At 40.5% G+C, this 23,975-nt stretch overlaps 1 protein-coding gene across 1 annotated transcript in view; it reads right to left on the bottom strand.

Annotated features, from left to right (window-relative positions):
* The window catches only part of LOC134537883 (maltase 1-like), a 59,296-nt gene extending 35,682 nt beyond the window's left edge, over positions 1–23,614 (bottom strand). Inside the window, exons 1-5 of the mRNA XM_063378790.1 lie at positions 23,491–23,614; positions 17,003–17,098; positions 3,067–3,246; positions 2,050–2,207; positions 552–677 (exon numbers count right to left, since the gene is read on the bottom strand). The gene's annotated coding sequence lies outside the window, so the exon portion shown is untranslated. The remainder of the gene's footprint in view (positions 1–551; positions 678–2,049; positions 2,208–3,066; positions 3,247–17,002; positions 17,099–23,490) is intronic.
* Between the last annotated feature and the right edge of the window lie 361 nt (positions 23,615–23,975).

The raw sequence follows: 23,975 nt of genomic DNA, 5'->3' as shown, positions 1-23,975 counted from the left end.
CACGCTCACTTAAACACTTTGAAACAGTCTCAATTTTATTACTTTCACAGAAAAAGAAGTAAAAACAGGAAATGTTTGGTACAAATATTTTGTTCATCGAAATTTTTTTAAGGCAGGCTATGGTAAAATTAATTTGCAGTAATAGACGAGGATGTTAGGTGAAAGTTAATAACGAAATTATTAGTTCAGTGTAAACGTACTATGGTACGATTCGTTAATTGATAACAAGGTTATGTCGTTAAGAAAGTATTTAAAATGAGGTATAAGTGCGGAAATTAATGTTTGAGCAGATATAATTTATTTCATAGAAATAAATTAAACGGTAAATGCTGATTGGAAAATAGTCTAACACCCTAAAAACTTCTAATAGAAGAAAAATTAATAGAGAATAATGTGAAATAGTTTCGGGAAAATAATTTCTGGACATTGTGCACATTAATTTCTTAATTAGTTTGAAAATCGTCTCTGTATGTTATGAAGTTTATTTCTTTTTATCATAAGGCCTATTGTTGTATTACAAAAGTAAAAATATGATTGAAACCTATACTAGCCTTAAACTCTTCAACCACAAGTGGGTTTCTGAAGTTTAGGTCAGGTTGTTGGACTGCGAATTGGTGAAGGTAATACTGCTGTCTCTCTTCTCGCCATTCCCAAGCTGTTCCCAAGAAAAGGCTCACCTGTAATTACACAAAGTCGGTTAGAAAATTTTTTCACTTGTTACAAAAACATTATTGAATTACTGCTTTTGGGGTTATCACACATGAATAGCACAATAGTTCTGAGAATACACATAATGCTATGAAATTATATTTGCAAGATCCTACGTCTTGTAGTGATTAAACAGTAGATATATTTTAATAAACCTTTTTGAAGTGAACAAGACTACGTACGAATATAATAAGATATCAGTAAAAACATACTGACAAAACTATGAAATATCTAATAAGGGAAATTAACCATTGAATATTAAAAAAAGATAACTAAAATCACGAAAATGTATACATAAGTAAGTAAAACAGATACTGATTAATTATTAAAAAAACGAATAAATCCACGAAATAGTTCACTGCATTAAATTGAAGCAATTAACATATTCAAACGGAGAAGTTTTACTGCTGGGACTGTCATTTGACTGACATGAAACTGTTGCAATTATTTAAAACTGAGAGTGTAAGTCAGGCTGGAATGATTTAGGGAAATCGTTGAGAGCCGAAATTCGAATTTCTGAACTTTGATCCCTGGGCATGTCCTGTTGAGTGTGGTTCAGTGTTTTACAACTGAGCCGCACCGTGAAGTGCCAAGCACTCTGCTTCGAGCACTCACGCACTCACTGCTGTGTCGCAGGCAGATGGACGCAGTCGAACAATCTTCTACTGAGGACTTCCAGGTGAAGTTTTACTGCAAGTTCGAGGTAATGCAATAATTTATAAAGGGGCATATTCCACATTAAGTGAACTTCACAACATACTTATATTTAGTTGATCAATACTGTTATAAGCATAAAACATGGTGTTCTAAGGTAGTGTAGTGAGGTAGTTTAAGAATAGGATTCTCATTATTTAATTGAAAAGGCTCTTTTGCGGAGTAGTCTTGGTAGCAATCTAAAATCTCAATTTTTTTTTCTTTCATCATGCTGCAGCAAATTACTATCTTTAGCACACTTTCATTTGTAAAGAGTTATAAGTTAATATTTATTGAGTTCATCAATTCACGTATATCTGAATACATCCATTTTGATTCAATGAGCTAAATATGCTACAGACGAGCAAGACTATTGGAATATTAAAAATAGAAAATATTGATTTATTTCTTAGAAAATATGTAAGAAACATGTTCCACTTGTATTTTTTGTAGGTCATTAACTCTTCACAGACTATGGATTATATAAGCTTTATGGCTTCTCGCAAAATGTTGCTAAACATTATTTATTACATGGCCAGCTAGCAAATCAACCTCAAATATATCTTTAATTACAGCCACGAGTATAAAAACTACCTTAATGTAATTTATGATTCAGAATGTCACATGATTGACAGTAAAACAGCTTACCCAGTTGTTAGGTGGCAGCCTGGTTCCATTCTCGTCATATTTAGGATCAACCCATATGTAATAATCTGTGTACGGTTCAATCTTTTGAACTGAGTTCTTAAACCACACACTTTCATTGCTTGTGTGGTTTGGAACTAAGTCAATTAAAAGATTGATTCCTGCAAAATATAATAAGTGGTTATTTATTTCATTATTAATTTCAGTAATAATAAAAAAATAGTTTTCTTATTTAGTTTACGAATTCGTTACATATGCACACAAGATCAAATGTAATGATTTCTGCTTACAAATGCTTTATAAATACTTTTGAGGTGAAGGCATATCTGATTAGCACGTGAACATAATATATATTACTTAAACCAAATAACTGCATCATTTTGATTATTTTCCTTTTAATTTGTCACCCTTTCGTCTTTCGTTTCTACAGGCTAAACAAGTACTTATCTGTTCGTACACTTGATGTAAACTCAAGGCTGCCGAGAGTAAATAGCAGATTATTGCTCCTTCCAAAGATACTCTAAGTGAGCTTTATTTCAGCACTTCACTCGCTCACACACTAAGCGAAAGCGCACTTGCAAACACAAAATATTTATATAAGTGAAAATATTAAATGGAAATTTGATTTGTTTTATAAATATGAAATAATGTTCAGTTGATAGAATAAAATGAACAGCCAACACTCATCAGAATATAAATTTGTGAAATATGGACATATCACGTGAACACTACGGGTATTCTTTGTTACCGTTTTTTTTTGTTGCAGCACTTTATGCTCAACCGCTTATTTTGTTAAAATGAATTTGTACACACGTGAACCCTATTGAATCACACCCCTTATTAGCCAAAATAATATTTTAACCCGTTTGACATCGAAACTGGTTGTAATTAACTAATATAATTACGCAATTTTACTATACACTCCATTATATTATGGTTTAAATCATATACATGCATTTAATTATATACATATATATTAATTTGAGTTATTCTTAGATTTGAGACGTAATTATTTCTTACCTAATTTCTTGCATCTTGACTGTAGTTCATTAAATGTTTCAATAGTGCCGAATAAAGGATCAATATGTGTGAAGTTTGAAATGTCGTAGCCAAAATCAACGTTTGGTGAATCATAAAAAGGGCTGATCCATATTGTATTAATTCCTGAATCTTTGAAGTACTCCAGTCTCTGGATGATTCCTGCATCAAAAGAAAATGTACAATGATTATTATTAAAATAATAATAACTGTAACAATAAAATCTGTTAGAGTTAGAGTATTTAAAGCCATACATATAGATAGCCGAAATAAATGGTGGTAGCAAAATTTATTTATTTTTAGTAGTTTTCTTTCTGGGAAAGATATTTTCAGCATTTAATTTAATTATCTTTTGTTGAGTAATGCCTATCTCTACCTTTTGCCCTCTTACAACGCCTTTAGTATTGGAGCCTTACTGACTCGTATGGTACATTCTGCTCATCCCAAAAGCACCGTCGCGTGAAATAGAGTAACTTCTGGTGTTAAGTCGACTCTGATGACGTTACACTTCTGAGGGCTACAAGAACTTTCCAAGTCGGGACTTCAAGGTATACAAACGAGAGAGAGAGAGAGAGAGTGAGTGACTGTGGCTGGTGACGATACCAGAGAATCCTTGAGTGGATGAGTTGAAGAGAATGAGTGACCCGTTGGCGAGTGATAGTGGGCGCCGAGCGATGGTCTTAGCGAGCGAAAATGGGATCATTTAGGATAACATCATCGGGAGACGGGTTGCAGTGCGGCGAACGAGTAATCTGCAAGGGCGACCATATGAAAGTTTGTAATAGGGGGCAGAATTTGTAGGGGGAGGGGGGCAAACCATCACAAATGACAAAATAGGTCAAAAATGGCCTTAAATGACTCAAAATTTGGCCAAAATGCTCAAGAACACCTAATTTTTTTCTTTGCTGAAAGCTAGGGGGAGCCACGGACCCACCCTGCCCATAGGTATGGGCGCCCTTGGTGATCTGTGTGAAGAAGTTATTTATATATATATATGTATATATATATATATATATATATATATATATATATATATATAAAATCTGAATCTCGGAAGCGGCTCCAACGATTTTCGTGAAATTTAGTATGCAGGGGGTTTCGGGGGCGATAAATCGATCTTGCTAGGATTAATTTTTAGAAAATGTCGTTTTATCCGTGTTTTCAATAATATACTTTATCGATAATCAACTTAAACATAAATGACTTCCTGACATCTATTGGCGAGTAATAATACCAATTTGTTTTTAAATTGTGAGCAACTAACTGCTTTAACTACACAACAACACTAAAGCTACTCCAGTAGATGGCGTTATGAAGCAACACTAAGGCAATGAGTGTTTGGTTTTGAGGTTAGACCAAGAAAATCAATTGTTTACTTATATTATTTGTGTCTTTTAAACTCATGTGTTCACTTAAAAATGCCTAAACGACCTTTGAAGAAAAAAATACGCTTATAAACAATCTAACTTCACGAAGCCGCAACTCGTCTCAAGAACACCTTGAAGAACATCGTCATCAAACTGGTCAGGTTTCTCAAACTTCACACAGTGAAGACTCATTTCAAGAAAACTTTCATGAAAATAATCAGGTTTCTGCTCGTCCCACACGTGCAGCTAAAGTAAGATGCTTGCAAAACTTGACTTACATTATACGAGCAGAAATGGCTTATTATTTAGATGTTTCACGAGAGCGTACGGCACAACGTGTAGCTACTGAAAATGACGAACAACGAGAATACCGATTAGAAGAACAAAGACGTCGAGACGGAAGACGTCGTAGGGCTTTAGAACTTAATAATTATTTACCGACTTATAAATGTGCCGTTACTGCAGCTGTGCAATATCACGCATTAGGACCATTTAAAATTTTGTGTATCCATTGTGGTGCATTGCATTTTCCTGAGGAACGCGTTCCTAATCTTATAAATAGAATTTTTTTTTTGGTGACTGCTGTTTGTATGGACGAATTTTAATGGAGCAATCAAAATTTTCAAATGAATTAGTACGTATCTTTTTAAACCGTCACCCACATTCGGAAGAATTTCATAAAATATAAGAAAGATAAACACATCTTTTGTCTAGCATCCTTCAATGTAGAAGATGACAGAACAATAAATAGCCATGGTATTTATATTTTAATTGTTTGCGGACAAGTATATCATAAAATGTATATGACAGCTCACCCGACGCAAATAGATGTTGGTGTCTTTAAACGGCCACTGTACGGCAACTATACTTTTTAGACCCTGATGAAGCCGTTAATGAAAGAGTTAACCATCCACTTAATTCTTAAATTACTACCTCAATGATGAAGTTATTGAAGTTCATCATTCGAGCGCAAAATAGTTATGTACAGGGATATATAATGATGCGAGAAGTAGAGGACGAAATGAATCGGTTAACTTCTGCCCAGGGGTTACCCCCAACATATGTAAAGCTTTTATTTAGACTTCCAGATCAAGCTGATCGCAGTAGGTTTAATATACCGGCGTGTAATGAGGTTTGTGCAGTTTTTACACTAAATGCTGACCAAAGCTTTCCAGAAAATAAAATGATTGTTCACCAGCGCAATAAAAAAAACTGTCTCTTTAAATAATGTTGATAAGCGAGTCGAGCCATTTACTTACCAATTATTTTACCCAGCCGGCACGAATGGTTTTACACTAAAAAAAAAAAAAAAAAAAAAAAAAAAAAAAAAAAAAAAAAAAAAATACCGAGCAAAGCCCGGTCATCCAGGTACTTAAATTTTATGAAGCTTAGAAATATTCAAAATAAAATTATCTTATTAGGTATTACAAATTAATAAAGTAATTATAATGGGTACCAGAGTAAAGAAACTCGATTCAACATGTTGATTGGTTCTTGATTATGTTGAAGGTGACCATCTATGCACTGGTTGTCTCAACTACTTATAACTAATACCAAACATTTGGGGAATAAAGTACTTACTTTCCCGTGGCTGCACTTGGCATTAAACTTAGTGAACCATGCCGGTGAAATGGGTATAAAGCACGTCCGATTCATACGAACTGCTCTTGTATATGCTCAAGAACATGCGCGCTGTCATAGCGATTTTCTACTTGTCAGTCGCCCTTCCCTCTGCTGAAACTCCACCAGTTCACTGTCAAAGCTAGGTCCTTTAAACAACGATTATGTCGAAGCCCGAGTGAACTGAGGCATGGTCGGCTCGGGTGGAGATTGGGAGAGGTGGTAAAGCACATCTGAAGTCTGGGCCCTGCACCGTGTCTCAGATTTGACAACTAGTATACCCATGGTACCGACTCATGTTCATACTATCTCTTGCAAAGAATCACACGATGATGGTTTAAAATCATAACAACCACATTAAGTTATTGACAATTACTGTTGACAAAACCACAGTGCCAGTAATATAGACAGGAGGAGCGAAAAATTTGAGAAAGGTTAGATAAGACAAACTATATCTATGCAACGATGTAATATTGCACGCAACCGATTATCCTTCGCGTTAGTTTGTAATATATCGAAAGCAAGAGCTATTATTCACAAAAAATATTTTCATACTGGAAAGTATTCGAAATTAATCGTTAAGACCACTCTGTTTGTTATTTAAACAACATCGCCCTTGTAAAATAAATCAATAGATAACAACATCAGTACATTTAAATACACATTACAAAGTATTGTATAAAATTGGACAAAAAATAAATGGAGTTGCTGCAAAAATTAAGGAACTGATCACAGAGAAAATTTAATATTACTAAGAAAATTAGCAATATCGGCAATAGCGAGCACAAACAGACAGTGTTTTTAGATCTGGCGTATGACTTAAGTATTGCATTCATTTCAGAAGAGAATTCTATAAAAAACTTTAGAAATGGTGTACAACTAAAAATGGTTAAGTTCACAGGATATTAATGTATTATCGTGTGTTCTACTTTTAATAAAACACATCTCAAAATAAGACCCGGCAGTTACAATAATTAATCTTTATGTGATATTTTTAACAGTTTTTGGTAGCTAAGTGTAATTTAAATAAAATCAGGAAACCTCTGGTTTCGTTCTGGTTTTAATGTTTAATAATTTGTTCTAGTTACGTTAGGGTTTATAGCACTTGTGTGGTAATTAATATTTTTTGAGCTTTTTAGATGAATTAATTTTTATGTTTAGTTCATAATATTTATTTTACAATTGCCGATTTTTTTTGGAAACAGGTCCAAAAGAAGTGTCTGTTAAGTTGGTAACACCTGAAAAATGATCTAAGGGCTAGGAGAACAATTTTTATTACAATAACTTATAATGTGTTTAGTACGCTGTAAATATTTTTAAAGTAATTTTTTGTAATCATTTTAGCTATAGATGTTTATAACATATATTTTTCTTCGCTACCTTTTATAGGCAGGTTCTATAAAAAAAAGTGTACGAGAACTATATTCTTGCGTGTGTACTGAGAGCCATTTTGGTCACGTGTGCTTATTCGCCAAGACCGTGGAGGGGGGGAGGTGTGGTGTTGACAGTTAGCCACGCATTGGTGCGATAGACACGTGAGCTCCGACCGGCGATCCACGAATATAGGCCCTACGTTAAGCCAGAGTGGCGGGAGAGTTACGTACTGGATGGCAATCTAGCAGGTTTTAACTAAGCAACGGTGTAACAATGTTTTTGGGACGACTACTACAAAAAGTGGTTCCGGCTCTTCAAAATCTACGAGTGCACTAATTTTCGCCCTGCAATACTGGGGGCGGTTGGTGGTCGAGTACACCCTGGGCTACATTATTGTGCTACCCTTGTAGCACTCCCGAATGAAGAAAAACTCTACAAGCTACGTTTCTAAAAGTAAGTGTTGGCCGCCATTTTAATGCACCCCCTGGGAATTAAGCACTATTTATTACCGTGTCAGCAGCGAAGCATTTTTGGTTTTCAAGCATACCAGTGAGAAACGGAACTCAGTTTTGGTCTTGGATTCGCTATGCCGTCGTTAAGATTGTTTAAAATCCGCGGAAATGACTTTGAGAACAAATTAGCAAGAAATCGTCGCCGTCAGCCCCCAGACCTATTAACGATTTTTTTTCTTCTTTGAAGTAAAGATTTTTTTTGGCACACGCCAAAGTGTGAATGATTTTGTTAAGATAATGTGTAGTGTGGAGCCCGAGCTAAATCTTTAACGTCTAGTATTTTAACAGGTAGTCGTAATGTTTATAGTTGTTTTTGTATATTATTGTATTCATATTTTACATGTATGTATAGTATCTGTTTGATGCTACTTTTTATACATTTTAATAGGGTTAAGCCCTATTACAAAGTGAATGTTTCAAATCAATTCAAGGCCATGTGTATTTTCCCTGTAAGATATGTTTATGATTTCCGTAGAAAGCCGTTAAAACATAATTTTGAATTTTTTTTAATGCTATCGTCTCTCCGTACATCCCAATTCGCTCTGTTAAGATTTTTTTAAAATATCATTGCTTTAAGATATGATTCTTCTGAAACCCTTTAAGACGCGAGAGCTATGTTTGATTTATGTGAAACTTGAAAATTTTGTTCATGTGTGTGCCTCTTTTTCTTAACGTATCTCACCGCAGGGTGCTGGAGTTGTTATCACTGGCACAGAGTAAGGGTAGTCGTAACAATATTTACATCTTTAATGCAGTCCTATGAAAATTGAAATCTAATTTGGGTTTAAAAAATCAGTTGAAAAATGTGTAATGTATACAATCAATACATTATAGTAGGTACACAATATAAGGAAAAGTGGTTCACTTTAACCCCAGATAGTTAAATATATATATATATTTTCAATATTAGCCCAATGGTATGTTAATGAAAAGTTAAAATTCCCTTATTACACCTCATTTCTTCTAAAATATTTTAATTATTAATTATTAGTGTCCTTATTATTCTCATGGACGTTTTCGATTATGCACATTAAATTAAAAAATAAAAGCAGTTGTCAATTCTATTCTGCAGTAAAAGGACACCCGCGTTACTAAACAGACCTAGAGAGCTGAGCTGATAAATTAAAACAGTTTAATATAAATATATAATTATATTTCTTTTCTCCAGTAATGGTACATTTTGAAACATCGTTCACACTTCAAGCACTAAAAATGAAAAATCTTAAATTCAGCTGTCTGCCTCCAGTCCTCTATTTTCACAGAGATGGCAACGCTTGAAGACATTTACCTCTCAGGTCACCTGTGCCATCTCCGTCGCTGTCTTGGAAGGACCTCGGGTACACCTGGTAGATGACAGTGGTCTGCCACCAGTCCTCTATTTTCACAGAGATGACAACACTTGAAGACATTTACCTCTCAGATCACCTGTGCCATCTCCGTCGCTGTCTTGGAAGGACCTCGGGTACACCTGGTAGATGACAGTGGTCTGCCACCAGTCCTCTATTTTCACAGAGATGGCAACACTTGAAGACATTTACCTCCCAGGTCACCTGTGCCATCTCCGTCGCTGTCTTGGAAGGACCTCGGGTACACCTGGTAGATGACAGTGGTCTGCCACCAGTCCTCTATTTTCACAGAGATGGCAACACTTGAAGACATTTACCTCCCAGGTCACCTGTGCCATCTCCGTCGCTGTCTTGGAAGGACCTCGGGTACACCTGGTAGATGACAGTGGTCTGCCACCAGTCCTCTATTTTCACAGAGATGGCAACACTTGAAGACATTTACCTCCCAGGTCACCTGTGCCATCTCCGTCGCTGTCTTGGAAGGATCTCGGGTACACCTGGTAGATGACAGTGGTCTGCCACCAGTCCTCTATTTTCACAGAGATGGCAACACTTGAAGACATTACCTCTCAGGTCACCTGTGCCATCTCCGTCGCTGTCTTGGAAGGACCTCGGGTACACCTGGTAGATGACAGTGGTCTGCCACCAGTCCTCTATTTTCACAGAGATGGCAACACTTGAAGACATTTACCTCCCAGGTCACCTGTGCCATCTCCGTCGCTGTCTTGGAAGGATCTCGGGTACACCTGGTAGATGACAGTGGTCTGCCACCAGTCCTCTATTTTTACAGAGATGGCAACACTTGAAGACATTTACCTCTCAGATCACCTGTGCTATCTCCGTCGCTGTCTTGGAAGGACCTCGGGTACACCTGGTAGATGACAGTGGTCTGCCACCAGTCCTCTATTTTTACAGAGATGGCAACACTTGAAGACATTTACCTCTCAGGTCACCGGTGCCATCTCCGTCGCTGTCTTGGAAGGACCTCGGGTACACCTGGTAGATGACAGTGGTCTGCCACTAGTCCTCTATTTTTACAGAGATGGCAACACTTGAAGACATTTACCTCTCAGGTCACCTGTGCCATCTCCGTCGCTGTCTTGGAAGGACCTCGGGTACACCTGGTAGATGACAGTGGTCTGCCACCAGTCCTCTATTTTTACAGAGATGGCAACACTTGAAGACATTTACCTCTCAGGTCACCTGTGCTATCTCCGTCGCTGTCTTGGAAGGATCTCGGGTACACCTGGTAGATGACAGTGGTCTGCCACCAGTCCTCTATTTTTACAGAGATGGCAACACTTGAAGACATTTACCTCTCAGGTCACCTGTGCCATCTCCGTCGCTGTCTTGGAAGGACCTCGGGTACACCTGGTAGATGACAGTGGTCTGCCACCAGTCCTCTATTTTTACAGAGATGGCAACACTTGAAGACATTTACCTCTCAGGTCACCTGTGCCATCTCCGTCGCTGTCTTGGAAGGATCTCGGGCACACCTGGTAGATGACAGTGGTCTGCCACCATCCTCTATTTTTTCAGAGATGGCAACACTTGAAGACATTTACCTCTCAGGTCACCTGTGCCATCTCCGTCGCTGTCTTGGAAGGACCTCGGGTACACCTGGTAGATGACAGTGGTCTGCCACCAGTCCTCTATTTTTACAGAGATGGCAACACTTGAAGACATTTACCTCTCAGGTCACCTGTGCTGTCTCCGTCGCTGTCTTGGAAGGACCTCGGGTACACCTGGTAGATGACAGTGGTCTGCCACCAGTCCTCTATTTTCACAGAGATGGCAACACTTGAAGACATTTACCTCTCAGGTCACCTGTGCTGTCTCCGTCGCTGTCTTGGAAGGACCTCGGGTACACCTGGTAGATGACAGTGGTCTGCCACCAGTCCTCTATTTTTACAGAGATGGCAACACTTGAAGACATTTACCTCTCAGGTCACCTGTGCTGTCTCCGTCGCTGTCTTGGAAGGACCTCGGGTACACCTGGTAGATGACAGTGGTCTGCCACCAGTCCTCTATTTTTACAGAGATGGCAACACTTGAAGACATTTACCTCTCAGGTCACCTGTGCCATCTTTGTCGCTGTCTTGGAAGGACCTCGGGTACACCTGGTAGATGACAGTGGTCTGCCACCAGTCCTCTATTTTTACAGAGATGGCAACACTTGAAGACATTTACCTCTCAGGTCACCTGTGCCATCTTTGTCGCTGTCTTGGAAGGACCTCGGGTACACCTGGTAGATGACAGTGGTCTGCCACCAGTCCTCTATTTTCACAGAGATGGCAACACTTGAAGACATTTACCTCCCAGGTCACCGGTGCCATCTCCGTCGCTGTCTTGGAAGGACTTCGGGTACACCTCGTAGATAACAGTGGTCTGCCACCAGTCGTCTATTTTCACAGAGATGACAACACTTGAAGACATTTACCTCTCAGATCACCTGTGCCATCTCCGTCGCTGTCTTGGAAGGACCTCGGGTACACCTGGTAGATGACAGTGGTCTGCCACCAGTCCTCTATTTTGCACAGAGATGGCAACACTTGAAGACATTTACCTCTCAGGTCACCGGTGCCATCTCCGTCGCTGTCTTGGAAGGACCTCGGGTACACCTGGTAGATGACAGTTGTCTGCCACCAGTCCTCTATTTTCACAGAGATGACAACACTTGAAGACATTTACCTCTCAGGTCACCGGTGTCATCTCCGTCGCTGTCTTGGAAGGACCTCGGGTACACCTGGTAGATGACAGTGGTCTGCCACCAGTCCTCTATTTTCACAGAGATGACAACACTTGAAGACATTTACCTCTCAGGTCACCGGTGCCATCTCCGTCGCTGTCTTGGAAGGACCTCGGGTACACCTGGTAGATGACAGTGGTCTGCCACCAGTCCTCTATTTTTACAGAGATGGCAACACTTGAAGACATTTACCTCTCAGGTCACCTGTGCCATCTATGTCGCTGTCTTGGAAGGACTTCGGGTACACCTGGTAGATGACAGTGGTCTGCCACCAGTCCTCTATTTTCACAGAGATGGCAACACTTGAAGACATTTACCTCCCAGGTCACCGGTGCCATCTCCGTCGCTGTCTTGGAAGGACTTCGGGTACACCTCATAGATAACAGTGGTCTGCCACCAGTCGTCTATTTTCACAGAGATGACAACACTTGAAGACATTTACCTCTCAGATCACCTGTGCCATCTCCGTCGCTGTCTTGGAAGGACCTCGGGTACACCTGGTAGATGACAGTGGTCTGCCACCAGTCCTCTATTTTGCACAGAGATGGCAACACTTGAAGACATTTACCTCTCAGGTCACCGGTGCCATCTCCGTCGCTGTCTTGGAAGGACCTCGGGTACACCTGGTAGATGACAGTGGTCTGCCACCAGTCCTCTATTTTCACAGAGATGACAACACTTGAAGACATTTACCTCTCAGGTCACCGGTGCCATCTCCGTCGCTGTCTTGGAAGGACCTCGGGTACACCTGGTAGATGACAGTGGTCTGCCACCAGTCCTCTATTTTTACAGAGATGGCAACACTTGAAGACATTTACCTCTCAGGTCACCTGTGCTGTCTCCGTCGCTGTCTTGGAAGGACCTCGGGTACACCTGGTAGATGACAGTGGTCTGCCACCAGTCCTCTATTTTTACAGAGATGGCAACACTTGAAGACATTTACCTCTCAGGTCACCTGTGCCATCTTTGACGCTGTCTTGGAAGGACCTCGGGTACACCTGGTAGATGACAGTGGTCTGCCACCAGTCCTCTATTTTCACAGAGATGGCAACACTTGAAGACATTTACCTCCCAGGTCACCGGTGCCATCTCCGTCGCTGTCTTGGAAGGACTTCGGGTACACCTCGTAGATAACAGTGGTCTGCCACCAGTCGTCTATTTTCACAGAGATGACAACACTTGAAGACATTTACCTCTCAGATCATCTGTGCCATCTCCGTCGCTGTCTTGGAAGGACCTCGGGTACACCTGGTAGATGACAGTGGTCTGCCACCAGTCCTCTATTTTGCACAGAGATGGCAACACTTGAAGACATTTACCTCTCAGGTCACCGGTGCCATCTCCGTCGCTGTCTTGGAAGGACCTCGGGTACACCTGGTAGATGACAGTGGTCTGCCACCAGTCCTCTATTTTCACAGAGATGACAACACTTGAAGACATTTACCTCTCAGGTCACCGGTGTCATCTCCGTCGCTGTCTTGGAAGGACCTCGGGTACACCTGGTAGATGACAGTGGTCTGCCACCAGTCCTCTATTTTCACAGAGATGACAACACTTGAAGACATTTACCTCTCAGGTCACCGGTGCCATCTCCGTCGCTGTCTTGGAAGGACCTCGGGTACACCTGGTAGATGACAGTGGTCTGCCACCAGTCCTCTATTTTTACAGAGATGGCAACACTTGAAGACATTTACCTCTCAGGTCACCTGTGCCATCTTTGTCGCTGTCTTGGAAGGACTTCGGGTACACCTGGTAGATGACAGTGGTCTGCCACCAGTCCTCTATTTTCACAGAGATGGCAACACTTGAAGACATTTACCTCCCAGGTCACCGGTGCCATCTCCGTCGCTGTCTTGGAAGGACTTCGGGTACACCTCGTAGATAACAGTGGTCTGCCACCAGTCGTCTATTTTCACAGAGATGACAACACTTGAAGACATTTACCTCTCAGATCACCTGTGCCATCTCCGTCGCTGTCTTGGAAGGACCTCGGGTACACCTGGTAGATGACAGTGGTCTGCCACCAGTCCTCTATTTTGCACAGAGATGGCAACACTTGAAGACATTAACCTCTCAGGTCACCGGTGCCATCTCCGTCACTGTCTTGGAAGGACCTCGGGTACACCTGGTAGATGACAGTGGTCTGCCACCAGTCCTCTATTTTCACAGAGATGACAACACTTGAAGACATTTACCTCTCAGGTCACCGGTGCCATCTCCGTCGCTGTCTTGGAAGGACCTCGGGTACACCTGGTAGATGACAGTGGTCTGCCACCAGTCCTCTATTTTTACAGAGATGGCAACACTTGAAGACATTTACCTCTCAGGTCACCTGTGCCATCTTTGTCGCTGTCTTGGAAGGACTTCGGGAACACCTGGTAGATGACAGTGGTCTGCCACCAGTCCTCTATTTTCACAGAGATGGCAACACTTGAAGACATTTACCTCCCAGGTCACCGGTGCCATCTCCGTCGCTGTCTTGGAAGGACTTCGGGTACACCTCGTAGATAACAGTGGTCTGCCACCAGTCGTCTATTTTCACAGAGATGACAACACTTGAAGACATTTACCTCTCAGATCACCTGTGCCATCTCCGTCGCTGTCTTGGAAGGACCTCGGGTACACCTGGTAGATGACAGTGGTCTGCCACCAGTCCTCTATTTTGCACAGAGATGGCTACACTTGAAGACATTTACCTCCCAGGTCACCGGTGCCATCTCCGTCGCTGTCTTGGAAGGACCTCGGGTACACCTGGTAGATGACAGTGGTCTGCCACCAGTCCTCTATTTTCACAGAGATGGCAACACTTGAAGACATTTACCTCCCAGGTCACCGGTGCCATCTCCGTCGCTGTCTTGGAAGGACTTCGGGTACACCTCGTAGATAACAGTGGTCTGCCACCAGTCGTCTATTTTCACAGAGATGACAACACTTGAAGACATTTACCTCTCAGATCACCTGTGCCATCTCCGTCGCTGTCTTGGAAGGACCTCGGGTACACCTGGTAGATGACAGTGGTCTGCCACCAGTCCTCTATTTTGCACAGAGATGGCAACACTTGAAGACATTTACCTCTCATGTCACCTGTGCCATCTTTGTCGCTGTCTTGGAAGGACTTCGGGTACACCTGGTAGATGACAGTGGTCTGCCACCAGTCCTCTATTTTCACAGAGATGGCAACACTTGAAGACATTTACCTCCCAGGTCACCGGTGCCATCTCCGTCGCTGTCTTGGAAGGACTTCGGGTACACCTCGTAGATAACAGTGGTCTGCCACCAGTCGTCTATTTTCACAGAGATGACAACACTTGAAGACATTTACCTCTCAGATCACCTGTGCCATCTCCGTCGCTGTCTTGGAAGGACCTCGGGTACACCTGGTAGATGACAGTGGTCTGCCACCAGTCCTCTATTTTGCACAGAGATGGCTACACTTGAAGACATTTACCTCCCAGGTCACCGGTGCCATCTCCGTCGCTGTCTTGGAAGGACCTCGGGTACACCTGGTAGATGACAGTGGTCTGCCACCAGTCCTCTATTTTGCACAGAGATGGCAACACTTGAAGACATTTACCTCCCAGGTCACCGGTGCCATCTCCGTCGCTGTCTTGGAAGGACTTCGGGTACACCTCGTAGATAACAGTGGTCTGCCACCAGTCCTCTATTTTCACAGAGATGACAACACTTGAAGACATTTACCTCTCAGATCACCGGTGCCATCTCCGTCGCTGTCTTGGAAGGACCTCGGGTACACTTGGTAGATGACAGTGGTCTGCCACCAGTCCTCTATTTTTACAGAGATGGCAACACTTGAAGACATTTACCTCTCAGGTCACCTGTGCCATCTTTGTCGCTGTCTTGGAAGGACTTCGGGTACACCTGGTAGATGACAGTGGTCTGCCACCAGTCCTCTATTTTCACAGAGATAGCAACACTTGAAGACATTTACCTCCCAGGTCACCGGTGCCATCTCCGTCGCTGTCTTGGAAGGACTTCGGGTACACCTCGTAGATAACAGTGGTCTGCCACCTGTCGTCTATTTTCACAGAGATGACAACACTTGAAGACATTTACCTCTCAGATCACCTGTGCCATCTCCGTCGCTGTCTTGGAAGACCTCGGGTACACCTGGTAGATGACAGTGGTCTGCCACCAGTCCTCTATTTTGCACAGAGATGGCTACACTTGAAGACATTTACCTCCCAGGTCACCGGTGCCATCTCCGTCGCTGTCTTGGAAGGACCTCGGGTACACCTGGTAGATGACAGTGGTCTGCCACCAGTCCTCTATTTTTACAGAGATGGCAACACTTGAAGACATTTACCTCCCAGGTCACCGGTGCCATCTCCGTCGCTGTCTTGGAAGGACTTCGGGTACACCTCGTAGATAACAGTGGTCTGCCACCAGTCGTCTATTTTCACAGAGATGACAACACTTGAAGACATTTACCTCTCAGATCACCTGTGCCATCTCCGTCGCTGTCTTGGAAGGACCTCGGGTACACCTGGTAGATAACAGTGGTCTGCCACCAGTCCTCTATTTTGCACAGAGATGGCAACACTTGAAGACATTTACCTCCCAGGTCACCGGTGCCATCTCCGTCGCTGTCTTGGAAGGACCTCGGGTACACCTGGTAGATGACAGTGGTCTGCCACCAGTCCTCTATTTTCACAGAGATGGCAACACTTGAAGACATTTACCTCCCAGGTCACCGGTGCCATCTCCGTCGCTGTCTTGGAAGGACTTCGGGTACACCTCGTAGATAACAGTGGTCTGCCACCAGTCCTCTATTTTCACAGAGATGACAACACTTGAAGACATTTACCTCTCAGATCACCTGTGCCATCTCCGTCGCTGTCTTGGAAGGATCTCGGGTACACCTGGTAGATGACAGATGTCTGCCTCCAGTCCTCTATTTTCACAGAGATGGCAACACTTGAAGACATTTACCTCTCAGGTCACCTGTGCCATCTCCGTCGCTGTCTTGGAAGGACCTCGGGTACACCTGGTAGATGACAGTGGTCTGCCACCAGTCCAGTGGATCTCCTGCACCCACCAAGATGGTTGGAAACGACAACAGCAGGACCATCCAGTAACACCCTGTCATCTGCAGCATGAGAAAATCGCTTTTTGTAGTTAGTTCATTGTAAATTGTCAATGGTATTTACGATGTTGCAAGTGGAAATCAAGGTCTTATCTAAGGGTATTTTGGCATGATATGCTAAGAAGACTTTATTGTGCCTAGATTATAGTTTCACACCTAAATATTTTCTTCGTAGCAAGAATAGTCTAACTTGCTTATTTGCTTTAAGGAATTTATTTATTTTGCGCTTACGTCAACCCCGTATTCAATAAAATATCGTTTCAGTGATATAAAGACCTGTGCTGGAAAGGCGAGCACGATTTGCTTGACATTATGAAGTAATGTCATCTATGTGAAAGAGGTATTCTCATGGTTTCTAAAAGTTTATCGTACAAGATTTAGAATGATTTTGAATATAGATATTTTTTCATAGCAGTCGCATAACGGATGTCGAAAGTGCATTATGCAAATACATTTAGATACTTAGTTAAAATCTAGAAAGTTTGAGAACAGTATTTCTACAGTACCTGGTGGTTATCGATCAGATTGTGGAGGCCTCGGACTCTCGATTTCGTGACATGGTCAAAGTATGTAATCCTTAAGGGATATTCGTAGTTAAGAACCTTTCAAGGTAGTTTTAATGCTACACTTCCCATTTAATAAATAAAACCGATATTGATAAATAAATTAAAAAATGAATAATTTATGTACATAAGAAATAAAATAGTAACTTTGTTTGAGTAAATGTATGATATAGGATTAATATTTAACGGAGGTCTCACAGTCTGTTTTCAATCAGTACCATATAGACTTTGCTATGGAATTAATAGAAAATATTATTGTAGTTACTCAGTGTTAGACAAATATGCTTCTAACCAGGCGATATCATTGTGAAAAGGATAACAAAATACATGGGACCCTTTTATGCTTGATTAAACATTTCGGAGGAATCAAAAGACTATTTTTTAAGAATTTGCAATAGTACAAAAAATTTGCAGAGCTTACACATGCATAATACAGTGATCAAAATCCCGAAATAGCCAAAATATTAATCTAAAGTTCATGAAAAATACGACATTCTCGCTAATGTATTCAGCAAATTTTCAGTGCATGGTGAAAGTTTTAATTTGCTAGAACGTGGTCAGGAATACGGCTGTCCTTTTCGAATGACCCAATCGAATTCATCTAATGACAAAGACAGTTGCTTGCTTCGCTTAGTGTGGAGCGTTGGGAGTGTGTTGGGAGAATGATGTGGAGAGTTTTGGAAGAGTGTTGAGAAACTGTTGGGATAGTGCTAGAAGAATGTCGGGTAAAGTTTAGAAAAAAATTTGGAGAATGTTCCGAGAGTGTTGGGAGAATATTGGTTAAATGTTAGCGAAGTGTTGTGAGAGTGTTGACAGAATGTTAAGAGATTGTTAAAAGATTTTGAAGTAACAATTTTGTGACAGTGTTGGGAGAATTTTAGGAGAGTTTTGGAGAGTAATGAGAAACTGTTGGGATAATGTTGGAAGTATGTTGGAAAATGGTTAGGCGAGTTATAGGAGAATGTTGGGAGAAGATGGGAAAACTTTGGTGGAGTTCTGAAAGAGTATTGAGAGAATGTAAGGGCAGTGTTGAGAGAATGTTATGTGTATGTTGGAAGTGTATCGGGAGAATGTTTGGAGTATGATGGAAGTGAAGGGAGAATTATAAGGAGTATTTTGATACCATTCGGGAGAATGTTAGGGCCATGTTGGGAAATTGTTAGGAGAATGTTATAATAGTGTTGGGAGAACATCGGAAGTATGTTGGTTGAGTGTTAGGAAGGTTTTTGGAATGTGCTGGGAAAATGTTGTGGATAGTTTTGAAAGTGTCTTGAGAAACTGTTGGGATTATGTCAGGAGAATGTCGGGAAAAGTTTAAAGAAAATTGGGAGTATGTTCCGAGAGTGTTGAGGGAAAATGTTGGGAGAATATTTGTTAAAAGTTGACCGAGTTGGAAGAGTGTTGCGAGAGTGTTAGAAGAATGTTTTATGTGGTTTGGAAGTGTAATGAAAAAAAATGTTGGAGTGATTTAGAAGAATGTTGGGAAAGTGTTGAGAGTGTGCTGGGAGCAAGTTGTAAGAATGTTAGGAGAATGTTGGGAAGAGGTATGAGAGTGTTGCGTAAGTGTAAGATGTGTGTTGGGAGAGGTTTTGGGAGTGTGTTAGGATTGTATTTGAATAATGTTAGGAGAGTTTTGGGAGAGTGCTAGGAAAGCATTGGGAGAGTGTTGGTAAAATTGGGAGTTGTTTGGGAAAGTGTTGGTACAATGTTTTGAGTGTGATATGAAAATGTTGGTAGATTGATGGGAATGTGGTGGGATATAATTGAAAGAATGTTGGAAAGGTAAGAGATCAGTGTTGGAAGAGTGAGAGATGAGCGTTGGAATAGCATTGGGAGTTTGATGGGAGAATTTTTGGAGAGTAATGTTCAGTGTTAGGAGAATGTTGGAAGAATTTTGTGAGAGTATTGAAAAAAAAATGTTGGGAGAGTGAGGGGAGAGAAGTTTTGGAAGGTTTTTGGGAGAGTATTGAGAGAGTGTTGAAAGAGTTTTGGGAAACTTCTGTATGAGTGTTGGGAGGGTATTGGAAGAATGCAAGGAGGTAATTTGTAAAGTGTTGAAAGTGTATTTTGTGAGTGTTGGAAGTGTATTTAGAGAGTGGAGGAAGTGAATTGGGAGAATGTTGGGAGAGTATTAAGGAAGTGTTGGAAGAGTGCTGAGAATAAATTAGGAAAGTGTTAGTAGAGTGTTAGTAAAGTGTTGGGAGTGTGTTGGAAATGTATTGGTACTTGTGTTAGGAATGTGTTCGGTGATTGTTGTGAGATTATTAGGAAAGTGTAAGGAGAGTGTTGGGAGAGTTCGGAAGAGTAGTTGAAGAATGTTGGGAGAGTTTTTGGAGTGTGTTGGGTGAGTGTTAGCAGTGTGGTGGGAGAATGTTTGGAGAGAGTTGGTATAGAATTTGAAACATTTGGAGAGTTTTGGAAGAGTTACATAGGATGGTGTTTGGCAGATTTTTAGGAGAGTGTTAAGAGAGTGTTGGGTGAGTGTTGATATGTGTTTTGAGAATATTGGGAAAATTTTAGGAGTGTGGTGTGAGTGTGTAGGTACAGTGTTGGGTGAATGTTGGGAGAGAGTTGGGTGAATGTTAGGAGAGTGTTGGATGAATGTTGGGTCAGTGTGGTAATGTATTGGGCGAATGTTAGAAAAGTGTTGGGAGAGTGTTTAACAAAGTGTTGGGAGAGTGTTTGGAAAGTGTTGGGAGAGTGTTTCAAAAGTGTTGGGGAGTGGTCGGAAATTGTTGGGTGAGGGTTGATAGATTGTTGTGAGAGGTTGGGAATTGTAGGGTTAATGTTGGGAGTATTTTGGGAGAGTGTAAAATTGTGAAGGGAGATTTGTGGGAGAGTTTTGAGAGTGTTTTAGGACCGTGTTGAGGAAATGTTAATAGAGTTTTGTATGAATGTTGGGTAAGTTTTAGTAGAGTATTGGAAGTAAGTTGGGAAAATTTTGGGAGCACATAATTTAATGAAATATTTTAGTTTTAATAGTGACGACTGCTACAAAAATTGTCTCATATGAGGAATATTATGTTTATGGCTATGAATGTTTTTTTGAATTATTACAACAGCAATAACACTGTTAATATAAACAATAAAATGACCTCAAAATAAATAAAAAATACTAATATTTATTATTAATTCTAACATTTAATACCAAATAAATTTTGAATATTATCAAGTAAATTAATGTGTTAACAATGGGAGTAATCACTAAGAGTATTACTCCATACCCTTGACATCGGTAACAAATAAAACACTGCACAAGGATTCGAACCCGGGTCACACCACTGCGCCGCCTCGCTCAGCTTCTCGCTGTGGTGGGAGGTGGTGGAAGGTCCTGACCCTGCCTGACCTTTGTGACCCCACATCGCCGCGTGGTTTCTAGCTATTCTGAATCGTTTTGCTTCTAATTAATCGTTTTTCGCACATGCATTCAAATACATTCATCATATTGTCATATTAAATTGTTTTTCGGTAAAAGGTTTTTATTTAATGTTATAATTCACTTTAAAGGGAAATATATTTGTCAGTTATTTCACGTACCGAAAGTATGGAATCTTGTGTTAGATAGTTTTGATTTAACTGTCGTATGTAACCTATGTCTTGAACTATTTATTAAGTATATCAGAAATTTAACAAGAACAGTTTGCACCATAACATAAAAAATTAATTTTCTGGGTTTTACGTAAACCTTATTACTATTTATTTAATGCATTATATATTAACATTAAATAGTTTTAGACGAAGGCTACATACGGAACACATTATTTGAGGTTTTCAGTAAATGCTAGGACTAATAATTTGCCTTTAAGTCTGCCTAGTCAGGGGTGTATTTGTGTTAGGGAAGTGGGATAAGGGCAACCACCGCTGTTTTATTTATTGTTATGTAGCTCTACGCGAAAAGCTCTAAAATGGCGTGCAGTCTTTACGTCGTGCATAGGACAACTACAAGATTTTAGTGGTAACCATAACATTTTATGGCGTACAATTGAAGATAAATGTGTAAGGAAAGTCTCTTAAATGCTTTTAATTATCTCATACTTTGAAATTTTTCTGAAAACACGCGTTTTAGCTATGTCTACTATATTAAAAATAAAGTTAAAAAAAAACGAAAACAATTACTGATATTTTCTTGGCGAATTCTTAAATGATTTTCATAAAGAGACACCAATCGGATATCTTGAGCAGTTATTAATATGATAGTTTTAGTTTCCTGAAACTCTGCACACCGCATATATGCCTAGTAGGCTGGGTCCCTTAAGTATCACACGAAATGCTGGTAATTTTTTGGTTTAAACTATTATTGAAGAGATAACACTGTATATATTTTTCTTGATAGAGCTCTTGCTTTAAAAATATGTCTCGAACTTTGTTACCAGATATTTACTAAGTGTTATATGCAAACTGTAATACGTCATACAAGTAATCGTTATAATAAACACTTTCGTATTAAGATACACTTGTTAAGTACTTACATTGTGATAAAGATTCGACGAAATATACAGCGTTAGAGATATATCGAGATAAATTTACAGGATTATCCCTTAAACCGAAGTCTATAGGTATTATCATAAAAATCAATAAGCAACTTAGCACGCGAAACCAAACCTTAACGTTGTCTCTAAATTATTAAATTGATTCGGCTGAAGTGTCGTAGTAGTAAGTCACTGCAACCACTTGAGATCCGGTCCAGTGATTCTGATTTCAGTTTTCGATAGTTTAATGAAATAAATCCAAGCAAGTTCTTTAGAATTCACTTGTATTCTCTAATGTCCACTTGGACGTCGATAGCAAAGATTCATAAAATAAAAAAAAATAAAAATAATCACAGTGCTTTTTGCAGATCATTCCACTGGTTCTTATTTTCAAACCACAAAACCTGTTGAAGCATCTCCCCATGTTTTCCTTGGTAATATATATTGAATGTAACAATTTGACTTGCACTTGAATAGTTCCATTCCTATGAGCGTCGTAGTTCTGCACTGGCTTTTGTATAGAGAACAATGCGATTCACGTACTCAACTTCTGATTTTCCATTCCTATTTCATATTCACGTAACTGATCTCATGTTAAAAGAGGTGTTTCTCCAGGTACTAAGCAAAAGTTTTTGACCTGACAACGTCTAATAAATCGATGAACGCCAGCTGTACGCACGAAAAATTGTCCCGTTACACTCATTGTACGCTTGCGCCGCATCTATCTCTCTTCCACTCGATTGGAACAACCTTCGATTTGACATTTTCGAGGCACATTAAACTTTAAACACTCCCATTAGTTTCCTACTTTTCCTATCATCGTCCTATCCTTAACAGAATAACACATATTGGAAGAAGTTAAATAGGATCAATTATAAAAGTTATAGTTAAAATAATCGGTTCGTTAAAGTAATTAACATATTTGAATTAATGAGTGCAAATAAAAGTAAACTTATCAATTAAATTGTAGATTTTATTTCACTCCTTCTTTGTATCCATTCAAAATGAATGATAATTCAATAAAAATGATTCAATTTTATTCATAAAAGTATGCAATCATTTCATCAATGATTTGTTATGACGTTGTCACGTTAAACAATGGTCTGTAAACCGACTTTACAGACAACCAATTTTTTTAAATGTTAAATGTTAGTTTGAATGGAATGTACGTGACGCGTCACCATATCTTTAAAAGAGGCAGTGTAAAACACTTTGTTACTATTGTATTTCCAGGAAAATAAAAACAGTGGATCAGCGTGTTTGGAATGAGCGTGGGGCAGACGTGTCCAGCCAAGCACTCACCTTGCGCGCGCTGCTGCGAGTGGCCTGCACGGAGCTCCGGCGCGGTGTGAGGCTCTGCGACGCCCGCGTCCTTGCCTGTCAGCCGGCAGTCACGCCGCCATGAGCAGGTCCCGTGTGGGGACGCGCCACAACGCCGAAAACCATAACGCCGAAATGCCAAACTGACCACAACGCCGACAGCTAGAAAACTGCTGTGTACCACAACGCCTCATTACTACAACACCGAAATACATTAACCCCGAAAAATGTCATTGCAGGACTGCCACAAAGGTTAGGTTAGGTAAGGTTAGCACACAAATTCATTCAGTTGTTTTTCATTTTGCTCCTGTGGCCCCCCCTCCCCGCAGCAACATTTTTCGGCGTTACTGTATTTCGGCGTTGTGGTACACAGCAGTTTTCTAGCTGTCAGCGTTGCTGTCAATTTGGCATTAAGCGTTATGGTATTCGGCGTTATTGGACGTTCGGCGTTATTGGACGTTCGGCGT

This window comes from Bacillus rossius, chromosome 12 (genome assembly GCF_032445375.1).
Source record: "Bacillus rossius redtenbacheri isolate Brsri chromosome 12, Brsri_v3, whole genome shotgun sequence".
NCBI classification, from domain to species: domain Eukaryota; kingdom Metazoa; phylum Arthropoda; class Insecta; order Phasmatodea; family Bacillidae; genus Bacillus; species Bacillus rossius.
The sequence above is the reverse complement of the archived record's forward strand: the minus strand, read 5'-3'. Positions and strand labels throughout refer to the sequence as shown.